Raw genomic sequence first — 24,501 nt, 5'->3', positions numbered from 1 at the left:
CAATACTTGATTATTCTAGCAATCTATAAGTTATGTTTCTATTTTACAATTTATTAGTTGTCTAAGTCATTGTGAGTGCTTTCCTCACCTACTTGACAGCCAATTCACTTCCATCTATATCAATTCACATCAAATAAGTATTATGCTATAGCTGAAGTATAAAGTCAGGCAAGTGTTTTCCTTGCAGATTTTTACATTTCACAATTACAATCAAGTCATAATTTCTCTTCTGTAGTAAACTTTATTGCAACTAAATCCACACATGTTAACTCTAATATAACTTTCATTCATCAGAAGAAGTAATATAATGAACAAATAGTGTGTTATGGTTGAAAAGAAATCAAGAGTTCGATTTTACTCCATTCTCCCTCCTCCCTAGTCAGCTGATAAAAAGCATACTCATCCCTGGTGCCATAGTCCAAGATAGTATTATCTGGACCTAGCTCGGTCATTACAATATATATATATATATATATATATATATATATATATATATATATATATATATATATATATATATATATATATATCAAAAGGGTGCTTCATACTAAATTAAAATATTTACGTCAGTAGGTGTATTTCTGAATATGTTCTATTTAGTCATACGCTGATCACGGAAAGCAGATTATTTAGAATTCGATTCACTCATCTCAATCACATGCTATTGTACACAACAATGGATGGTACCTATTGGTACGATTTCAGCCTATTCCATAGATAAAACTAGTTTGTCCTTTTTGCTGATTTTGAAGATCAATATAAATTAGCTGATACAATTTTACTTGATATTTATATTTCTCAAAAGTACATCAGTATTCTACTATATGCAAATAACATGTAACAATTCTAATATACATGTATTATATAATGTTGTACTATTCCCGTTGAAGATCAGAGAATCAACGTGTTAGTTATAAAATAATCTAAAAATATACATGAACGCCATCAGATGGATTAATTCAAATTGTACCGATTGCCACTGTTACAAATGAGAGGCCGAGTGGTCTAAAGCGCTCTCCGTTACGGATCACTGCCATCTCACCTCTGTCTGCGTGGGTTCGAGCCTAAGATTCGACCAATGTGGGTATGTGAGAAAGCTTGCCAGTAGCTTCTTGTGGGTCGGTGGTTCTTCCCGGTGTTTTCCCAGGTTCTTCCTCCACCATTAATACTGGCCGCCATACATAGCCTATCGTGTGCTGAAAAATGGCATTAAACCCAACAACAACAACAACAACAACAACAAAAGAGAGTAAGCAGTCAGTAATCCAACTAAAATATTTTAATAGTAATGATGTGACTATCATAAGTTATACTGTCTTAGTTCTTGAGGTTTATAATATGTCGCATGATGAGATACTAAAGTGTATTAGTGGGGAAATTACAATAGTGTTACTACTTTCATCGCAACTTTGGCAATATGACATAATGAAATTACAGTAAAACCTGTTATGAGAGAACACCTGACATGAGAGACCATTATGTTTTGGCAGAAGGGGTGGTCTTTCAAGACAGGTTCTTCTGTACTTTATTTCTAACTGAGAGTTATATCTGCCCCTATGTATGCTATTCTACCTATATTTACATATTTAGACTTATTTCATAACTTCTTTCTCTTTTTCTTTTTTTGCTTCTTTTTTTTTATTCTTCTGTTCCCTACTGCCAACACTCCCAAAGGATGAACATGTCTTAGATATATGTCAGGATTGTAGACCCTCTAGTATATAATTATGTAATCAATGAGGGTGCGCTGTGAAAAAATACCTAAAAGCGAACCACAAATATTGAAAAGTAAGCATTAAATGCATCAAGTATTCACAGTATTAAAATTATATATTAACATAAATCATGCAACATTTCAGTAACTGAATCTGCTTGACTCGATGCTGTTCGATATGCTGTGATACCCATAGACTGTGGTATGCTTGTTATACTATAATCTATGTGACTCTATGCTGTTCGATATGCTGTGATACCCATAGACCATGGTATGCTTGTTATATTATAATCTATGTGACTCAATGCTGTTCGATATGCTGTGATACCCATAGACTATGGTATGCTTGTTATACTATAATCTATGTGACTCAATGCTGTTCGATATGCTGTGATATCCATAGACTATGATATGCTTGTTATACTATAATCTACGTGACTCGATGCTGTTCGATATGCTGTGATACCCATAGACTATGGTATGCTTGTTATACTATGATCTACGTGACTCGATGCTGTTTGATATGTTGTGATACCCATAGACCATGGTATGCTTGTTATACTATAATCTATGTGACTTGATGCTGTTCGATATGCTGTGATACCCATAGACCATGGTATGCTTGTTATACTATAATCTATGTGACTCAATGCTGTTCGATATGCTGTGATACCCATAGACCATGGTATGCTTGTTATACTATAATCTATGTGACTCGATGCTGTTCGATATGCTGTGATACCCATAGACCATGGTATGCTTGTTATACTATAATCTATGTGACTCGATGCTGTTCGATATGCTGTGATACCCATAGACTATGGTATGCTTGTTATACTATAATCTACGTGACTCGATGCTGTTCGATATGCTGTGATACCCATAGACCATGGTATGCTTGTTATACTATAATCTATGTGACTCGATGCTGTTCAATATGCTGTGATACCCATAGACTATCGTATGCTTGTTATACTGTGAGTCAAACTGTTCATATTTTGGAAACACTCTTGATTAAATAAAGTAATACAATTTATTAAGTAGCCACTTTAATTCTCATCAAAATCATGCACATATTTGAAAATGACAGAGAAATTGAAGATGGATGAATGTTGATTGTAAACCAAAATTAAATCACAATTGAAATTTGCGTACAGCATCAGTTACTTTAATAGACTGCAAACTCGCCAAGACCACGCAATTCATGATGGAGAAAGGAAAAATAGAACTAAAATCCTTACAAGAAAAGTCACAATTATTAAAATATTTGCTACAAAATGTTACTTCTGAAGCGAGTCCAATACTACCAGTCTGTGATGTTTCTACAATAATCCCACTCCAACAATGTCCACTGTATCGATCCACGCAGGAAATGTTCTAACGAAAATCAAAGTTGCTTCATGTTGTTTTGAAAACAGTAAATAATTGTACAAAATGCACAATTGGACGTGCTATATGCACGAGGGAAATTTGTAACAAAAAAGTCGATGTCATAAAATTATGGTTAAATATTTGGGACGCCTTGTATCACATACACGGTACACTTTACAAATAGCATGTGCAGTTTCATATTTTTTATATGACAACATGGTAAATATCACTTTATGCATTTTTAATTGGTCCAAATAAACAGATGAAATCATTATGCAGTATGATAAACTATCCATTAAATTGTACTTTAAATTGCCATGTTTAAGAAACACTCAGGAAGGAAGTAATTCCTGAATAATTTTGCAATGTTAACAAAGTGTTCTGCACGTAAAAATGAAGTGTTCGTGTGACTGGATGGGACATCATGCACCATGTCAGCGGCATGATGCACCAGTGTTAGACATCACTATAAACTGCCACAATGCAGGCATCGTAGCGATATGACTGAGACATTGTTAAAGCTACGTTAAAAATCCAGAACTTCTTTCGTAGATGGACTTCATCCCTAGAGATAAAACGCCACAGGAGGCTCCATACCAAAAGTCTATAAAGTGGGGACATAATGGCCTAAACGTATATGTAAGGTATACACTTCTATCCGCATGTGATTTAGGCGATCTCCTTCATCTAGTCTCGAAATAGCCAGACAAAATTTTGTTCTCGAACTTTTGCTCCTGTTATAAACCCTCCCCCCCAGAATATATCGAAGAAACGTTGAAATAAAGATCCTAGAAGTATAGTTTTATTTGCTAGAAACTATTGATACAGTCTATTAACATTTGCGTGTTTTTCATAACCGGTACCCATAGGACACCCCTCATTTCACCGTTTCCTCTAGACGAAATTCGTCACGAACTCCTATGTGGATGGACTCTATCCCCTAGAGATAAAATGTCAAAGAAGGGTCCGTGTCAAAACTCTATAAAGAAGGGACGTAACATCACAGCTGTATATGTACAATATAATCGTCTTACAGTATGTTTTGTACCCGGCCTCCTTTATCTAGCCTCGAATTCCCCGAAATGGGCTTGACAAATTTTCTTCAGTTGCTTCCTACTGTTAGGACGGATCATTATCTATTAACACTCAAACAGGGATTCAAATCAAAATTCTCAAAGTAAGGATTGATGCATCGCAAAATTTTACTCAGATCTGTTCACAGATTGTCACGGTTTATAATACTGCCGGTTTTCTGCTTGCTTTTGACGAACACAGTTAATAATACTTTCGGGATTCAAAGATATTGTGCATAGAAGATGTCGAATAATAATCAATTTCAAAATCATTTTAGGGTTAGATTTTAGGAACCAGGTATGGAACGAAGAGGTAATATCTTATTGGGTTTTGTTATACCTATCATATATTGCGCTCCAGATTTCTAGAAATCATCTCGACGAATTTTCTTAATTTTTTTTCTACATTTGGAATAGATCCCTAACTAGATACTGTCCAAGAAGCGTTGAAATAAATATCTTCTAAGTAGGGGTTCAATAATTAGAATCTATTCATTCGATCCAAATTATGCACGTTTTTCATACCTGGTGTCCGTAGTTTTACCATTATTTCGTTGAGTCCTCTCGACAAGATTCGTTGGGACTTCTTTTGTGACTGGACACTATCCCGTAGAGATAACAAGTAAATGAAATGGCCATGTGATATATCTTTAAAGATGAGACGTAATCGCCCAACCTATAAGATAACATCTTCTTGAGGCTTGTGTTTTACCCACTCCCCACTCCCCTTTACTTAACCCCAATTTCTGGAAATCGGCTACCAGTATGCTTGTTTCCGCAGTTTCAAGGACTTCAAGACAACACTATTAACTGAAGGTTTCTTAAACTCGTAAATACTCCGCATAATTCTCCTCTAAGAACATGATGACCACACAAGATATATCTCCAAACTCATGCTTGTATTTTTTTTGTGTGGTTTCACGTTTGCTTGAGTCATTAGTAAGCTTTTCAAATCCGAATACTTCACGCCATGCACAATGAAACACGACCCAAACACCTAATTAGTCCTATATCAAATTACTAAACATTTGTACCTACCCATATCCTAAGCCCTTTCTGAGCATACATATAGTCTGTGATCTGTCTGTATTCAGTTTTATATAGCTGGTACCAAAAGAGCACTCGTATTTGTCCAATCGGGTTAGAATAACAGCAATGCATGCCCCGAAGAGCTTTCATCTGCAATAACTAAGTGGTAACCAATTACCTGAACTGGGAATAAGGAATAAATAGCCAACTGCAGATTAAACTTGGTTCAGCGATTTTTCTCCTTTTTTGTATTAGATACTTGGACTGTCCATTTGGCGGTAGGGGTGGAGGGAGAGGGCTGGAATATTTTAACACTAAACCTACTGATTTCCAGCCTTCAGAGAACTTAACTAAAATCTCGCTCTAATTTGTGGAAAGTAGTTAATTTGTGGAAAGAACATATTATATCCAGTTGTATTAATTTAAAAGTACGGAGCCCATTAAGGGACACATTTTACATTTTTTGAATCCGAGATCTCGATTTACTTATCCGAGTCAATCTTAGTTAATATAGAAGTCTATACTAAGATGTCTTTGGTTTTCAAATTAGATGAAGTGTATACGACTTACACAATTAGGTCTTCTTGATTTGACCTCAGCTAATTCATAAAGAGAAGTAATAAATATCAAAAGGTCAAAATATGTTTGCAAAGTTTGAATTGAAATTTTCAAGATGCTTATGCCACTTGGAATCTTATCAAAATGTGTGTGTGTGTGTGTGTGTGTTTTGGGGGAGTGGTATTTTCAAAATTGAGTATTCCACATCAATATGGTAAGGATTTATCTTTAGAAAACATTACTTCACCACGTCCTGCAAAATGGATATGATGTTAAAGGTCTTTGAAAGTGACTTTAATTAACTGAATCACAAATGATTTGTATAGGTATCACTCCACTATTTAAGTTCCATACACGTTTCCTTCATTTTGCCACATTTATGATGAAATCCAGCGAAATAGTTAGAAGTTCAGATGCACCAAGACTATTTTACTTGTATTAGGCACAAACTTGGACGCAGCCTGTCCAAAAATCGGTATAGGTAACGTGGCATTTTATGGAAATAGCAACATCTGGCTAAAATCACTGGACTTTCTAGTGCAAGTAACCTTTTCAAAACCGATCGAAAAACACTTGTTTGCTTGATCTTCCTATGTACAACCAAGGGCCGAATAAAAATGCTGTATTTTCTGTTTAGGGTTTATTGCCGCTTTCAGTTGAATGCAAATCAAATTGTTCACTGTTTAATAAATCTCTTGGAAAAATCAGAGAAAAATGTAATGTTTTCTTCTTGGAAATTAAATAGGACGCAGCAAAAAGCTGATTTAATGACTGCAGAAAGATGCACAAGAATTATGGGGTTAGAAACTGGAACTTCACACAAAAAGAACATTACAAATGTAAAAGCTAACACTTTGGCAAGGTTAGTAAATACCTCATTGGTCTACAAAGATAAAAAAAAACTATAAACGATAAATGTGATACACCCACCTTCTTTCAGGGCCTGACCTTCAGGAAATAAAGATAGTATTTTGCAATTACTCTCCATTATCATCGGTAAAGTTTCTGATTCATAGTCTCAGTGGAAGTTATTTTCATGAACATCAGATTTGGTGGAATCAGAAAACATGACCAGACGATGTATCGTATCTTAGTAAAAACCAAAGTTCAATGGCTGCAGAAAGCTGCATATGTGTATGTAGGAACTGGGTCAAAAAGGTGCTAATTTTAAATTAATGTGTACATGTTTCAGATGTACACGTGGCATTTAATTGAGCTGTACTTCTGTATGGGCTTGACATATGACGATATAACAAAGATTTTATCAATAAAATACAATACCAAGAGATATGTGCTTCCTCTAAAAGGTTATTCTGATTTGGATAATGTGCTTTCATTTATTGAATAAGTGTCTCTTAAATGGTTTGAAAGTGATGAAGGAAAACGTTAGACTGTTGCTTAAGATGCTGCGCGCACATCAAAACTGCCTACCCTTCTGCACGAGATTCTCACGTGAGATCTAACTCAGGTTAGTCTCATGTGCAATTTAACATGCAAATTAGGTAGAACTCACGTGAGCAAATAGTTTCTAATAAGAAAATCATATGTGCAGGAATTGTTAACAAAAGCAACATATTGCTCATGTGAGCAAGATCTGCTAACGTGAGCAATATCTTGCTCACGTGAGCAAGATTTTGCTCACGTGAGTGGCATCTTGCTCACATGAGCAAAAACAACAAAAAACAACTATAGTATTTAGTTTTTATTGAATACATACATCTTTTACAAGAATTAAACAGAGTAAGATCAATATTCAAATCTAGTAATCATAAGCATATATTTTGAATTAGATTAGTGATCTTTTAATAAGTTAAGACAACTAGAGTATGTATGTATGTACCTGTTATATTAATACATCACATTTATTCTAAAAACCTTAAGGTCATAATGAAAGATACTGCTGGAAATTTGCTTCACATGAAGACCATTCTTCACTGTTCCAGAAAATTCAAAGCAAACAAAACGTGTAATTGACATTCCTGCTTCTGAATTTCATCATTTGCCAGTCTGCAACAACATTTTCACTTGGATATTGCTCTCTTTGAATCAATGCACTTCCTGCTGACCACTGAATTTAAGTTAGCAGGCTCAGTTTTGAACTGTTGAAAAATTAAACCTGAAATGGAAATGAAAAAGTGGGTAGAAGTTTTTTTCTTCTGATCACAGCATTTGAGACATTCTGTAAGGTGGATTTTTGAAGATTCGTTTTACAAGGTAAAGGCAAAATACATAATTGTAGTTTGGATTAGATGGCACTTTATCACACTGAAAATAGGAGCCAACTGTTTTCCCAAGGACACACTTACGCAGCCAACCCAGTCTGAAAATTCATCCTTTGGACTATGAGTCAAATTGCTCTACCAATAGAATTACCATAGTTCAGTAGCAAACATATAAACTGCACTGTTGATGAGATACCTGCAAGTCACGTTGCATATTCCAAATTTGACTACATCTGGATAAAGATGCCAATGTGTACCCAGGTATTCTCCCATTGATAATAACCTGGGTAATAAAAAGAACAATTGGGTATCCGTTAAAAAAAAAGTGTTCACTTGGGCTCATATCATTGCTTACAATTTACTTGTCATACGTGGTCTCTATAATAATACAATCCTTTCTCAAGTGACCTATTTAGGAATCAATGCTGATATTTCAAGATTGACAATCCTAACTTCATGCCTGTCCATGGTTCATGTGCCAATTTTCTCATGACTTAAAACACTCTTGTTTTCAGATCCTGGTGACATTACCTGGGTCAAATAAAATTAAGCACAATATGAATGTCTGGTTTAACTTGGCTATTGTAACATGCACTTCTTATACCACCATGTTAGGACAAAAAAATGAATGAAATGGACAACTATACAAACTGAAATATAAAGATCAAAAAAAGTTTGCTACTTAATAACAGTTTTGAAAAAATCAAATAAAAATTAATGTATTGGTAACTTCTGCATGAATTTTACATCAAACAGTTCCAAGAAAACAGACAGGTTCTTGAATGTGAAACCATTAGCCCTAGATTCATTCTATTATGATACTACACACATAGCAGTCCAGCTTAAATAGAAAATAAATGGCACCAGATATCATTTTTAAAAAAAGAAGAAAAAACAACAACAACAAAAATAACCCGGGATGTATCAATGCAACTGATGGATGTTATGTAACTGAAAAATGTTAGAGAAAAGAGATTTTGTTAAACTTAAAAACATGTTGCACTGGACCGTCGTTATGGGATGAACCATGGCAGGTTGAGGATAATACAACAATCAACAATCCACTTTATGACGATTCGCGAAAGTTACTGTAGACATGTACACTGACGAAATGACTGCTATGCACAAATAATTTATCAATTTCTTTTGTGTCTATTCTCATCCATACTACAATCCACATGAGTTCAGCTGATTTGTGACAAAAATTATAACTGCATATACATTTTTCATACAGTTTTCTGTAATAATGGCATGTAATTTATACTCTTGTTGTGCTCAGATTATGATTTTTGCCACTTATATTAGTAATAATTATACTTACAGCTCTTTTTGGGGTTGGAACATGTGAACCTACAACAAAGCAGTTCAGCTTCACATTTAATACAATTTCCTTTTGATTGTATCCTCTGGTAACCAATCGTTAGGAATGACGGGTACACATTAGAAATTTCCAAAAATTGACATCTCTACTTCTGGAACAGTCCTCTGGAAGATTTCTCCAAAACTTTTAGGTTACATTTTTCCAAAATATGTACATTTGTAAAATATAAAGAAATTCAAAATCTGGTTTCCAATTTTTATATTTAAAAAAAAATGTATTGGGGGTCATATTTTAGAGTCTGAAATGCATATGTATCATGTGTATTACATCAAAAGAGTTGAAGCGTCTTATACATACCCTTTACTGGAGTAGGAATTTCCTCTAGCATGGCAATGGGGTTTTGTCTGACTTCTTCCTGTTGCTTTCAATGTTTTGCACTTCTTTCAAATGATTGCTAACTTTGTTGTGTTGATTAAATTTTGTGACCTTTATGAAGTTTAATCTGTAAAAAGATCAAAATTAATATAATTGATCATTTTTTTTTATCTATGCAAAACATAAAGAATGCACAGAAATGAGAAAAAGATTTGATTGGCAAAAGAGTTCTAGTGTATATAAGCATTAAGAAAAGCTGTAATTCTTATCCAATTAAATTTTATCTCTATTTTAAATTTACCAATCAAAATATTTGACAGACAGGGCAAATGTCTTTTAGGAATGAAATCATGAATTAAGCTACTGCATTTGGTTCTCAATCGTGTATGCTTATCTTGATCCACCCAATCAGCAATAAAATAATACGAAGAACATTTATGTTTGTGTAAATTGTTTCAATCGGTAACGCAAGTGCTCCTCACTGAGGCGCCCGCATTATTATTGGGGGTGGGGGTAAGAGCCAGACATGGTTGCACAGTTGAATTGTGGAAGGCTTAAATATTCGATGATAGTGTGGTGTAGATATCAGTTTTAGAAACAGGAGGTTGAATTATTATCTTTTAGTAAAATGTGAAACAAACCCTTGGCTCAATTTTAAACGACCATGCGAATTTATGCTTATGCTTATAATGTCGATGATTCAGGCTATCCACTTAGTCCTACCTGTAAAACCCGACGCTGATATTGATGTTGTGGGCGTCAGGGTCTTACAGCCTAAGTAATGGCGCTGTGTAGTGTGTTTTTGATGTCAACTAACATCGTTACAAATGTAAAATTTTCAGGAATATTTCACACAACTGACAACTAAAATAATGACGCTTTTCTACAAAGTAAAGTTATATTGTTTTAGTCAGACTTTACTTACTATGATGCCTTTTCTCTAATAAATTCAAATTCTCACAAAAGAAATGGGCCCGTTTTCAAGTTTCTTTGGCCTACTTTTCATTGGGCTGGAAAGCAATGAAAGCCGAAAATGCCGAAATCGGATAAAGTTGAAACATTATTTTTTAACGAAACGAATAAAAAAATATTTTATGTCTATTTCAACTGTAAGCAACGTTTCGTTTCGTTCAAGAAACATATCCTAAACATCAACCTACTTAAACTTACTTCGGCATACCTCGACTACCGTCGCATTGCAACAAATTCAAATGTAGGTCAACGGAACGTGAAAATGCATCCATTTGCTAGTGTCATATTTTCATTCCACCAGGATAAAGACAGCACAGTAAGTATATTAATTACACATAAATTAGTGGGAAAATGTCGATATAGGCTGCCAAATGTGTGAGATGTTCCTGAAACGTTGATTACTCATTCCGATGTCAACGACATCGGAACACACTATACAAGGCCTTTATTTGGACAGTAAGACATAGCACCTCAACAAAATCAAAATGTGCTATGTCTTACATGTAGGACTAGCCATCCACTTTGATCAATCTATATGCGAAAATTGTAAAAAGAAATAAGTAAAAGTAACTTACCTCTTTCTCGGCAAAAAACCAGTCTTTCATAATCCTTGAATCTTCCTTAACAGCACGTCGACGTCTTCTGTTTCGTACTGGACATTAACATCAGTACCGACGTGGACATCTTTGGATGTTGGTGTTGGTTTCTACATTTTAATAATGTCCACACTCTTGCTGTCAGAATGTTTTAAGAGCAAACATGTTGCAGGAGAATATTAAATAACTTTCTTCATAAACAGCGTGGTCCTTGGTAAGATAACCCCGCGCATAAATTTCTGTCTGTTCGGTTTAAAAGTGCTATTCTACATGTACACTGTAGGTCAACATCCAGCATCTGTTGAGTTCATCTGAGGCGCCATTAAGGGTAAATTATTAGTAAACATGTTGTACGCATAGGGGCTTGTATCATTAATTACAATATTAAAGTCAGTCATACATGTAGAATAAAAATAATACTTTTATTATTTTATACTACTGTGTGACTATTGACTGACATTTAAATTGTAAGCAACGATGCGAGCCCTTCTTGTTTTACACTCCTTTGTACACATGTACTTGGGTATTTCTTAATGTTATATTTTATTTATCAAATAAATGCTATTTTATAATCTGATGTTTCATAAAAACTGAGCTGTAAGTGAATTCATATCATTAATAAGTTAATTAATATAGACCTAGTTAATTTTGATGTTTTTACAGTAGCTTGTGCCGAGCCATACCCCATAGGACACTCTAATGGTTCTAACAAGCCGATTCTTCCTCCGTGTACTCTGATAACGTGGGTCACAGAAAAGTTAACGGAAACGTCAGTGATTTGTTTTGTGATTATTTCAATAGGAAACTTCTTTTATAAACTTTGAAATGACACGATCTGAACATTTAAAAGGCTGCAAATAAGCAAGATTTTCCATTGCCAAGAATATACACTTGTAAAACAGTGCGAAACAGCTACACAACCAAACACGACTGGATTGGGCAGTTTCTTACGGATTTATTAAATTTTATCTACAGTACATATCGTACAATGGCAGTTATAATTTAGTATTAGCATTAGTGAATCCACTGACAGCTAATAGAGAAGCTGGATTCGCATTTCCATACAATAATGTCACTGAAAAAGACTAACGGAGCACATCGTTGCCAGTAATAAGGGGCCGTCCATTTAGCACGTACGCATGGAGGGGAGGGGGTAACCCAAATGCTTTTTTTTTTTAAATTTTTTTTTTACTGATAATGTACATATGCATAGGAAACGGGGTTGGGGTGAAACCTCGATAATAATTTGTCTAATACGTAACTTGTTCGACTAGTCGGCGTTTGAATTTTAGCGGACACTAGACAAAATGTTTAATGTTACCTCGCGTATTTCTTTGATGCCAGACATTCAACGTCGGTGGACAATGTTTTATCAAACACGTTAATATTATTAATCCTTTATGGTTTCTGCGTGGATTAAACATAGGCCGTTTTATAGAATATGGGGAGGGGGGCGTCAAGCGTACGTACGCGGGGGGGGGGGTGCGTAAAAAAGTATGCATGCGTACGCGGGGGGGGGGGGGGGGTCAAGCTCTGCCAGATTTTTGTGTACGTACTAAATGGATGACCCCTAAGCCGAATTACACAATTCAATAAGTATAAGATTGTATTGACTTTTGTGCGAACGTTAGGCATGGAAGAAAACGACGTAGTTATGTAATTCTCCAATTTTTCTGGAAAATGACTTGAGAGATTTTTAGGCCAAAAGGACTGTGTATCAGTGTTTATTTTTTTCCAGATATGTGGCTATGTATTTGTTTTACAATTTTATAGTGGAGTTTTAGAAGTTTGTGAATAAAGGAGTTGTATCATATGTTTATGGTACATAGGATTCATTTTAGGGCAAAAGTTTTAGTTCCTTTTTATATTTGTAAACTGTGCATTTTGGGGAGAGAAACATTTCACCTTTTTACGGATTACTTTATTAAACATCAACCACGATCAGTATGCAAATTATTAACTCTATTCTTTGACAGCTGTTAAAGTTTAATGGGTAGTCTGGTTATACGAGGCCTTAATTCTGAATTGTTTCGTTTTATGAACAGTGAAATGAACCTTAATATGTTCAAATACAAGGAGCCTGTTGGGTCAAAATAAGATTAAAACTCACTGTGAGAAAATAAGTTGAAGATGTTTTAAATTTAAAAGATACAACAAAGCAACAGCAAGTGCAAAATAGAAATGATGTCTATTTGACAATAATGGAGATGCTTGACATTCAACATTGACACAAAATATTTAAGTCCAAATTGCTCATGTGATAACTCACATGAGAAAATCCAACTTTGAATAAATTTGAAATAAGTGTTTAATCAGAATCAAAGTCCAAGTTTCTCACGTGATAACTCATGTGAGAAATTAGAACTCTGCCTTATTTTCAAACATGGTTGTATGTAATGAAAAGAATGTTTTCTAAGTTCTACTTTCTCATGTGAAAATTTAGATTCTCACGTGAGCAAAATCTGCACACGTGAGAATCAGGTTAGTTTTTCCTTGGCTCACAAGATCTAACAAACTTCACACATGAGCCTGCAAAATCTACCCAATTTGCATACATTTATAACAAGGTTCTCATGTGCAGCTTATGAGCAGCTCATGTGAACTGGTGAGATTTTTCTGTACGGGTGGATCCACAAGGAGCTGAGTTAAGACAAAGACGATGCTTACGACGCCGACATTTCTTCTCCAAAGGCCAAACCTACTGATGACACACTGACTCATATGACAAACTTCAATTGTATGGATTGTGCATAAATGGCTGCATTGACGGATATTCCAAGAAACTGATCTGCTTAAAGGTTGGAAGATCTAATCGTGACCCAAAAGTCATTGCAAAATATTTTCTTGATGCTGCTGTTGAAGAATATGGAGGAAGTACAAATGGTTATGCGTTGCAATATGGGTATATAAAACGTTAGAGTTGCTGATATTCCTTCGACGGTCTAATGACCTGTATATTAAAAAAGATAGACCTTTCATATATGGCACTCTGAACACCAAGACTGAGTAACGGTAGGGAATACTTAGAAAAGAGTGCTGTCAAATTTGGACTGAAGAACTAAAGGTACTTCGAAATAGTGGATTATTTTCATGCAATGCATTAGACATCAACCTAGTATTATGAGGATTTTGTATGTATGTATGTTCATTTTTCCTAAAATTTGTAACTTCAAAACGGATATTTCAATAACCTATGGGTATAATCTACCGCGCCATCACTCTTAATAAAAGTCTTTAATTTACAAATGTCACCGGGAAAAACGCCAAAGCTACTAATTTCAAAATTGGTTCAAGTATATGTTTCTGTAGTGAAAATGTAATAGCACTTGTTGTTACTATCACTTGATTTAGCAAAACAAAGTTTTTTTTGTTTATGTTGACTTTGAGTTTTAAATAAATTTCACCAGATTAAAAAAAAAAAATACTTGCGTGTTATCTCGGCACATAAATCACCGTATAGAAACAGGATAAAAAAAAGAGAAGAAAAAAAATGGATACAAATTAAATAGTTATAATTGCACAATTTACAGTTTTACAGCATGAGAGATATGACTATTAGGTGAATTGTTCCATTCTAGAGGATGCATTTTGAAACCTAAAATCAAATTGGCATACATTCAAACACAAGGAAAAAGTCATGCTGCATACCTTTGTCTTATTCTTCTTATGTAATTCGAAGCTATGTTACACATTATGTTTTATTTTTACCTCTCCACTGGAAATTTTTAATGGCTATGATTTGCTTAATTTAAAGGACATTTCCAACTTTTAATTTTTAATGTCTGGCTGACGGAATGACATGCTCTAGCGTGTACAGTACGATACAAAATATCGAAAGTTTTCATCTGACAGGAAGGCAAACGAAAACACACAACTTATTTGAGTGTAGTTTTTGCTGACTCTATGATACAAGGGAAATGTATGTACAAAAGGGTTTTGCCTTTCTGCTCATAAGGGCGCAATCTTTATTAAATAGTATATAATTGTAATACCGAAAGAAATGGATTTAATCTCAATATATTTTAATAGAAAATTACTTCCAATATAATGTAATCCAAACTTACTTTTAATACAATTTAGAGAAAATTTCAATCTTATTACTTGTACTAAAAATTCTGTCCTAATACTACCACTGAGGCAATATACATAAATTTGCGCCTACTCAATTGGCTTTTAACACAACTGTGATGGGCTTGATGCTAGATATAGATATATCCGTAGATCTTATTTTGTCACAAAAAACTTCTTCAATGCATATATCAATTAGAATTATTTCGAAGAAATGATAAAAGGTGTTTTCGTTTGCCTTCCTGTAAGATGAAAGCTATATCAAACTTATGTTAAATGCTACTAATAAACAGATTGTTGTAACCATTTTTTGATAGTAATATGCACTCAGATTACTTCGCATTGTTATTAGTTCTGTAGGCATTAAAGGAGACCAGAAACAAAAATTTTCCTTTTATGTATGTAATTCTCTACAAATTTTAATTGGACTGTGATGTTTATAAATTAAATATCATAGGCGGGTAGTGATTATATTGCGCGGAAGATACCACGATTCCGTAAATTGCCGAGTTTTTCCGACCTTTGATGAGACGATAGATCACGTGGTCCCGTGACGCACTACTAGCCAGTCCTCAAATACAAACAAATACATGTCGAGCGAGACAGACAGGAGGATACCAGATTTGGGATGCTCATTCAAAAGTTTAATATGCTTCCGAGTTATGCTCATAACTATATCTGACAAACCTAAATTTGTGTATTCAGAACTAAAATTCAGCTGGGATAAGACAACGTGCTTGATGAAAACAGACGCACTTCGGGTGCGCTCTTAGAAATGAGTCGTTAAATAAGACAACGATTATGTAAACTGCAATCTAGTTAGAACAAACAGCCAGGAAATCCACCGGATAGAATGGAGTAGTAAGCACACGTTTACATTTCTAGCACCTTTATTGTTTTTCACTTTTGCTTTTTCGTTCTCAATTTTTTCAATTTTTTCAAATTGCATTTTCATATTTCACAATTTATGCATTTTGTATTTCAAAGGAGATGTTTTACTCTTTGCTTTGTTTTTGCAAATTGTTTTGTTAGTTTACCTAGTCCATAATTAGGAATCAATTGCTTTATTTTTTGCTTTATATCCTAGTTTTGGAGCAAAGGGTTTCATATATATTGGTGTGAGACTTACTCACTAACATTGGACTATATAGAGTGAGCACAATTGACCACTCATTGCAACAATGGCTACAAACGCGATAGAACGTGAGCCCATGGCAGAACGCCAAGTGGGAACGAAACTGAGAACTTACTTCAACACAATGTTTGATGAAGTTGGGGGATACCAAAGGCTAGTTGCCTTTCACCCTGAAGAGTGCCAGACGTTGAATTTCGGAGATATTGAAAACTCCCCACGTCAAGCGGAAATCTTGACAGCACTTAGAGTGCAAGGCATCCTAATACAAGAAATAGACGACCTACAGAACGGGGGGAAAAACAAGTTCATACTTTACCCAAAAGGGAACACTCCTTTAGTAAAAGAAAAGGAGATAGAAATAAAGGGCCGAAAGGTCCAAATAACAGAAGCAGAGCCAATTATTTGAGAGGTTGAGGCCAGAACGATAGACGTTATTATATCGGGCCTCCCGCTAGAAACTGAAACACAGGAGGTTATAGACAAATTAATATCCAAATTCAGAGTTAAAGTACAATCCAGCAAAATGGACACTGTTTATGGTTTTCAAACAGTCAAAACGGGTCAGGATAATAAGAGTCCCTAGACAAGAGGCAAAGCAAATTCAAACTTTTTTTATGTAATGGGATTTTTGCTCAGGTCATGGTACAGAAAGAGAGAGACCCTGTACCAGGTGCAAACAAATAGGCCATGCACCTAAAGAGTGCACAAATCAATTAACACAAAATAGGTCACAGTCATACGCGGATAAAGTGACACAAAATCTAGAAAGCACTCAAACACAAACATACAACGATAGATTACAAGATGATGTAGACAGGCTGATACAACAAATCAGAAATGAAGCTGAAGGAGAGGTAGTAACAAGCATACCTGAACTCAATCAATCAGAAATAGAGGGGGAATCTAAAAAATCTTCACAATGGGCACAACTTTTAACACCAGACAAAACAGGGAGAGCTCTGTATACTCAAGGAAGAGAAATTGGAACCCAGAATATATCTGAAGTGTTAAGAGAGGAAGGGGAGTTAGAAATAGAGCAGGACGACTCAGAAATGAGCGGGCTGCTTCCCCTAGCCTCAACACCAATACCAACTGAGAGGAGAAAGAGAAAGTTACTAAACTCCCCCTCGTTATCATCTCTTAGCAATGAATCATAGAAAGGGGACTACTCTAAAATCATGGAAAATGATAGCAACTTGCCAAAGAAAGATAAGGGATAAAATCCCTAAAGACAAGACAGGACATGAAAATGAGGGAACAAATGAAACCGGAAGTGACAGTGACGTAGGGACGGACAAAGACAATAACGACATGAGTGAAAAGGACAATGGAAAAGACGAACACGACGACAAAGAAGATGATGGAATGATGCAAATCAGATTCAAAGTAAAAACCCTAAACTCCGACGAAGAAACTGAACAGAAAACTGAAATGGACACGGAACTTGAACAAGAAACAGACAATACAGGAATCAGAACAAACTACGAATCAAAAGTCGATGAGGGGCCGGTGCCCCTATAAATTAGTTTAGAATAATTCTTAAATAAGGAAAATTCACAATCTTATATTACATAAATATTTAACAAAATTAAAATAACTCGAAACGAGACGGCCACCTGGAGGAAAACAAAAATGGAGGGAATAAATTTCCAAATAGCCTCAATTAATACAAATTGGATAGATAGGGATAAAATTAAAAAAAATTATAAAACTAACTGAATATGATGTCATACTGTTACAGGAGACACATAATAAATTGACTGATGAATTAATTGCAATGATTGAGGAAATAATGAATGGAATTGTTATACTAAATAATTTTAAAAAAGATGACATAAGGGCGGGAGTGGTTACTATTATAAAAAAATGGTTTAAATTATGATCGAATAGAAGGAGAAGATCTAAAAGGAAGAGTAATTCATATAAAAATAAAACAATTACATATAGTAAATGTATATTGCCCGGCGACAAGGTATAAGAGACATGAATTTATTCAAAATTTAAGCAAACATTTGTACAATTATACAATGGGAAACTTAGTTCTTGGAGGGGATTTTAACTGGGTTGGCGAAGTAGTAAATAGAACAGGGGGGTTAGCAACAAATGATCAAAGCTCCAAAGAAATAATGAAACAACTTTTAACAGGACATAAACTAGTGGATATATATAGGAGATTAAACTCACTCAAAACTGAATTTACATACGAATACAGAAATAAAGGCAGTAGAATAGATACATTTTACGTTACCAAATTTGAAGAAAATATATATACAAAGGCAGAAATAATTGATTTTAAGATATCAGATCATAAACTAGTCACTTTAGAAATGAAAACAAACTATAGGGAAAAGTGGGGAAAAGGATCGTGGAAGATCAATAACCAAATATTCGAAGAAGATTTTATCAACGAAATTAAAATGGGACTTGTCCAAATAAAAATTGAATATGGGAAAGAATTTAGTAAAATAATTCAAGATTGGGATATGCTTAAAAACAAAATAAAAGAAATGGCCATCTACCACTCAAAAAAGAAGAAAAAATTAAAACTATGGGAGAAAGAGGAATTAAACTTTAGACTTAAAAACATAACATTAACAGAGGAAACAAGGAAAGAATACACAAAAAAATTAAATCAAATTCTAAAAGAGGAAAAAAAATGGGAAAATCGTAAGGGCGGGAAAACATAACAGTATTTATACAAAAGCAGAAGGATTATACAAGAGAGAAGAAATGAGACGAGGGGTGGAAAAACTATCGAAAAACTACGTGAAAATGGAAAAGAAGTTAAAGAAAAATTAGATATAATAGAAATGATAAGACAATATTGTCACGTTTGCCTGCCCGTGATTACGTAAGTCAGGAACAAAGGAATGGGTTAGCGCCATGTGTATGTAGACCCAGCGTCTATCGTAGCGATTCGTGTTTGTACAAGAGCCCACAGCGTTAGGTGTCAGAACTAACATGTAGACGTTGGAAGCTTTGTTCTAGAACAAAGGACCCTCGATGCTGTTGTAAATCTCCCCGCTTTGACAGATGGCCTGAGGCTCGTCTGTTAATCTGAATCGACTGGGGTAGAATTGATATGCAATCGGAACTGAGAAATAGAATTAAAAAAGGAATAAAACAAATAATAAATGTAAATCAAACATGTGGGGGAAAAGGAAGAAACATACAAAGTAACATTTTAAACATAAAAACCATAATTGATTTTATTAATGAAACAGGTGCGAAATGTGCTATGGTACTTTTCGACCAGGAAAAAGCTTTCGAAAGAATTGAACATAACTACATACAAAAAGTATTAGAAAAATTTGGTTTTGGAAACAATTTTCTAAACTGGACCAAAATCCTGTACACCAACATATCTGCAAGGTACAGGTAAATGGGGCAATAACGGGTAAATTTTACATACAAAAATCAGTGAGGCAAGGTTGCCCACTGTCGATGCTATTATATGTAATAGCAATTGAAATTCTAAGCATAACAATTAGAACCAACAAAGGAATTGAAGGTATCAAAATTCCGAATTTAAAAGAGGAATTTAAGATGCTCCAACACGCAGATGATTGTACCAATTTTATTAAGGATCCAAATTCCTTTAAACACTTAGAAAATGAATATAATTCATTTGGAAAAGCATCACGATAAAAAATTAACCATGAAAAAACAGAAATACAAAAAATAGGAAACTGGAGGGGAAATCACCCTGTATTAACCCGCACCTAATTAAGGACACGGTAGAGCATTAGGAATTTTCTTTGGGAAAAACGAATAAAAAGAAAACTGTAAAAAGGAGACAAAGCAAATAAATGAAAATATCAAAATCTGGGCACTTACGCCAATTTGCTTAATGGAGCGCGCGCAAGTAGCAAAAACTTATTTATATTCAAACCTAAATTATCTTCTAAACTCTGTAGATATAGCGAAAAAAAATACTGGATAAAATAGATAATGGAATTATAAAATATATATGGAACTTTAAAACACACTATGTAAAAAAAAATCTACTTTGTATAGATCTAAAAACAGGGGAGGATTGGCCTTACCAAGTCCCATCTTAATAAAAATGTACCAATATTTTAAACAGATTCAAATGTCTAAAAAGCCAACCGTCAACTCCTTGGGAGGCTTTATATATTTATTGGTTTGGTTTTTCAATGAAAAATAGGATGGATGTTTATAAAAATAATAAATTAGTGAGAAAAAAAACTAGAGGTGCCAAGAACATTTAGAGGCATAAAAGAATTATTATGCAAATATAGGGAAAATAAAAAAATATGGGAAATTGATACAAAAAAACATATAATTGGATTAGAGAAAATTTAACCTATAGGATAAAAAATAAAGTAGAGGAAGAAAATATGGGGGTAAATTGGGAAAGGGTCTGGGGACACTGGGCCACCACCGACTCACTGAAAATACAGAGTATGCTCTTCAAATACCTCCATAACTCATGGCTGACTGGTGAAGTAGTGATGCAAAGTAGCCAATTTTACCAAATATCATGCCATAGCACAGTGTGAGACCAGAAAACAAGATAGGATTAAATTAATAATGGAAATATACAAAAAAGAAAAGTATAAAAGAAATCAATTATATATTTAGATGGAAATTTTGATAAACAATTACTAAGAAAAGTTACAGATTACATAATTACAACAATGAAGACATGTGGCCAAGTGATAACAATTAAAAAATAACGTATGAACGTAACAAAAATTTTTCGATAACTAGATGAATTTAAAAACAAGGATAATCAATTAACTTAACTAAAATGTAAAATAAAAGTTTAAAATGTTTCTTTTTTCTTTTTTTTTCTTCAAAAATTTAATTAATTAAATTTTTTAAAGTACTTTGTCTGCCTTTATGGGTCTATCCTAAAATCAAATTACTATTTAGATGGGGGAACAGGGACCCGTATGAGGAAAAGTACGTTTTAATGACATCATTGGGCTATGTCACATGGTGCCACGCGAAGTGAACAGGCCTATGAAAGAGTCCAGAAAAACGAACCTATAGGGAATACACTCACACAACAATACACGAAAACCAAGTTCCAAATCTTTCTCCTCTTATAGTAATACCTTCCTACTGTACAGCTCCCTTACTGTATAGAATTTTCCCCTTTAAATGGGAATCTAAACCCTGTAGAAATTTGTTGGCAATAAACTAATAAATAAAAAGAGGCAGCCTAATTCGAGTTGGGAGATATACATAAATAATAAAGAGAGTATTGACACCACCCGAACACAGCTGACCTCATTGCCCGAAACTAGTAATGCGAAGAACAACACATGTAATTGCACTCATGATACATTAGGAAAAAAATATTCTGTAAAACCTTAGTATACTGTTACTTCGCCCAAATTCAAAATTATCTAACAAGACTAAATAAATAATATTTTATTCATTTGATCCAATAATAAGGACTTTAGAACTGGGAAAAATTTGAAATAGTTGGCTATCCCGACATAAAAACAAAGTATAGCACACATACAATATAGCATATATATAAAAAGCACACATGGGATATTAGGAAACCTCTTGCCAAGGTCAACTAAAAAGAATGGGAAGGAATCCCGAGTTAGGTGATGCAAACCTAGTCGGATGAACAACCCTATAGAATACACTAGGGAAATCAAAAATACCCCGTCAAATTCTTAAAAATCTTTTTGACCTAAATTCTTTTGAATAAAGTAGACAAACAACACATCTAAGGGGGACACAATTACACATAACACACCTTTTATTTTTTTGGGACAAGTGGGGGGGGGGGGCATCTGTCTGGTACCCCCCCCCCCCCCCAAATATAACTATCTGTTGAATTGTGTGTTAACAATGTGTTTAAGATCTGACATCAGAAAAATACAACAGTAAGAAGGTGCTCATATGTCATATTTTGGAATTAAAAAAATGCAATGTAATTTTTAAATAAATACTTATACATCGTGTGCTGTGCAAAAATGTGATAAGGATTAAGTGATGGTGCCCAATGTAAAAATTAAAAATTTACCACAATGCAATAGATTCATTTAAGAAGGATGAGGTTCAATCGTATTATATGTAAATGACATTCATTACCTACACCCAACACACACACACACGCACACCACCACCACCACCAAAAGTACGATATCTTGAAAATATGCATCCAACACTGAAACGCTGAGAGATAATACTGATTTATGGGCGAAGAGACTAGAACGGGACCGACTTGTGTGTGAAACAATATCCATTACCTTGGAGGTGTAAAAGGCATTGAGAACGGTTTTCATCGGTCGTAACTTAAGCATTAGTTTGTCACACACACACACACACACACACACAAAACCCACAAATAAATCTGCAAAGCAGAAATCATAAGTAATTAATTTAAACATTAAGAAGCTTCCTTCTTATGATTCAATCACAGTGTATTTTACATGCAGGCTACAGTTTGCGTATTGACAAATCTGATAGTATATACATGTCTGGTATAAATAGTTTATGTACTGTACTGGTCAGTGCTGAAAGAAATTTTGTAGGCCCAGGGCTGGTAACTTAAATAAACTCACTAGCCCTGACTGAAATTTCTCACCCATGCGACAAAGAAATCTGCTTGTTTTGCTAACCTTCCTTTTCCTGTCTCAGTCTAGTCGTCTCAGAACAATCGTCTCAGTCAAGGTGTTCACGCGCTCAGAACTACTTTTAAAAAAGAAACCCTTCTTGTCTTCTGCTGTGCCTGACGTAGTTGTACTAAAATCAAACAACAACAACAACAACATCAACATATATATAACAAAAATATAGTAACTTAAGTTAAATCCATGTTTGAGAACACACCTTACAAAAACATTTAGAGAGAGACAAAGACTAACGCAAATGATGTCGAGCTTTTTGGTATTATGCTTGTTCGTTCCACACAGCATTTTCAGTTATATCCTACATGCAGTCCTAGCTCAGTAGAGTTTTAAATCATCGTCATTAAATGTAGCTAAAACTACTTAACTAATTTTAAATACTTCGTGTGAAACAAAGTATATACTGTTAGCTACATTTAATGACGCTGACCTGAAAATGACTGTGCTACAGATAGGATACAATTCTCAATGCTGTGTGAAATGAACAATATAATAGGAAACACTGCTCCATGCATATAGACTATAGACCTATACACTTCATAGCCTCCCAACTCTCTTAACAACTACGGAAAACTTAGTAACAGCCAGAAAAGTGTTATATAAAACATGTTTTTTTTTTTTCTTCTAATTTTATTAAGCATCTCCACTGTACCCCGGTTGAATCAGAAAGATACCTACAATATTTAATGACAAATAATACACTTACCAGCCAGAAGGAATCATTTATCCGTCAGCACATAATTCCATAGGCAAATTTCACTGTAGCACTTGCCATATTTCCAGGACGGAAAAATAAATCTTCAAAGAATCCGTGAACTTGAAAGTTTAGCATATGGTTATCCGCTAGAGACCGTTTTTGGAGGGTCTATTATTATACACAGAGGTAATTTTACAATCAATATTTAGGACAACACAAGTATGTCACACACAGTGTCACCTACTCCAAAGAAAAGAATAGTTATATACGATAGTTTCCCATGAATAATCTAAAGAAAGATGTTACTCTTCATTACAGCTTGTACCAAAGATAACTAGAGTAGAGCTGAGTAGCCAATATCGTTTTATTATTTAAAATATAACTTTTCAAAATTGGAACTGATGAAAATAAAACAGCTTCTTGTAATAAATATTCATTTTTTATTGTCAATTTTACATAACATCCATATATTAAATGTGATAATACGTCATTATTATGCGACGTTTTATGTTTTTATTTTTCTTTGCTCACGCGTATAAACTGTGTACTTCGGACGCAACGGTCACACCACAGCCCTCATTAGCATATTTATATTAATGCGCCGCATGTAAACATTGGACGTGAACACTAGTGCTGAAATTCTTTTTATTTTAAAGGAAAATATTGGGTGAGAAAAATAATCTACGTTGAGGTTTGGACCGAGACAATGAAATCTCAGTCTTGGGTTTATATTATATATCTCCCCATTCG

General features: G+C 34.4%; 2 long non-coding RNA genes across 3 annotated transcripts in view; both read right to left on the bottom strand.

The window, feature by feature from the left end:
* LOC149779397 (uncharacterized) overlaps positions 1 to 24,095 on the bottom strand; it is a 33,898-nt gene extending 9,803 nt beyond the window's left edge. The window contains exon 1 of the long non-coding RNA XR_016415646.1: positions 23,761 to 24,095. This is a non-coding gene — a long non-coding RNA (uncharacterized LOC149779397). The remainder of the gene's footprint in view (positions 1 to 23,760) is intronic.
* On the bottom strand, positions 7,435 to 11,504 carry LOC149779398 (uncharacterized). 2 transcript variants are annotated; one of them, XR_016415645.1, is made up of 3 exons: positions 11,211 to 11,504; positions 9,646 to 9,790; positions 7,435 to 7,861 (listed from the first exon to the last, which is right to left on the bottom strand). It is a non-coding gene; the product is annotated as an uncharacterized LOC149779398 (long non-coding RNA). The 2 variants fall into 2 exon arrangements; XR_016415644.1 differs by lacking the exon at positions 11,211 to 11,504 and adding an exon at positions 10,589 to 10,751.
* Positions 24,096 to 24,501: the final 406 nt, after the last annotated feature.

Source organism: Sinohyriopsis cumingii, chromosome 17, assembly GCF_028554795.1.
Source record: "Sinohyriopsis cumingii isolate HCF-2022 chromosome 17, ASM2855479v2, whole genome shotgun sequence".
In the NCBI taxonomy this organism is placed as follows: Eukaryota; Metazoa; Mollusca; class Bivalvia; order Unionida; family Unionidae; genus Sinohyriopsis; species Sinohyriopsis cumingii.
The sequence above is the reverse complement of the archived record's forward strand: the minus strand, read 5'-3'. Positions and strand labels throughout refer to the sequence as shown.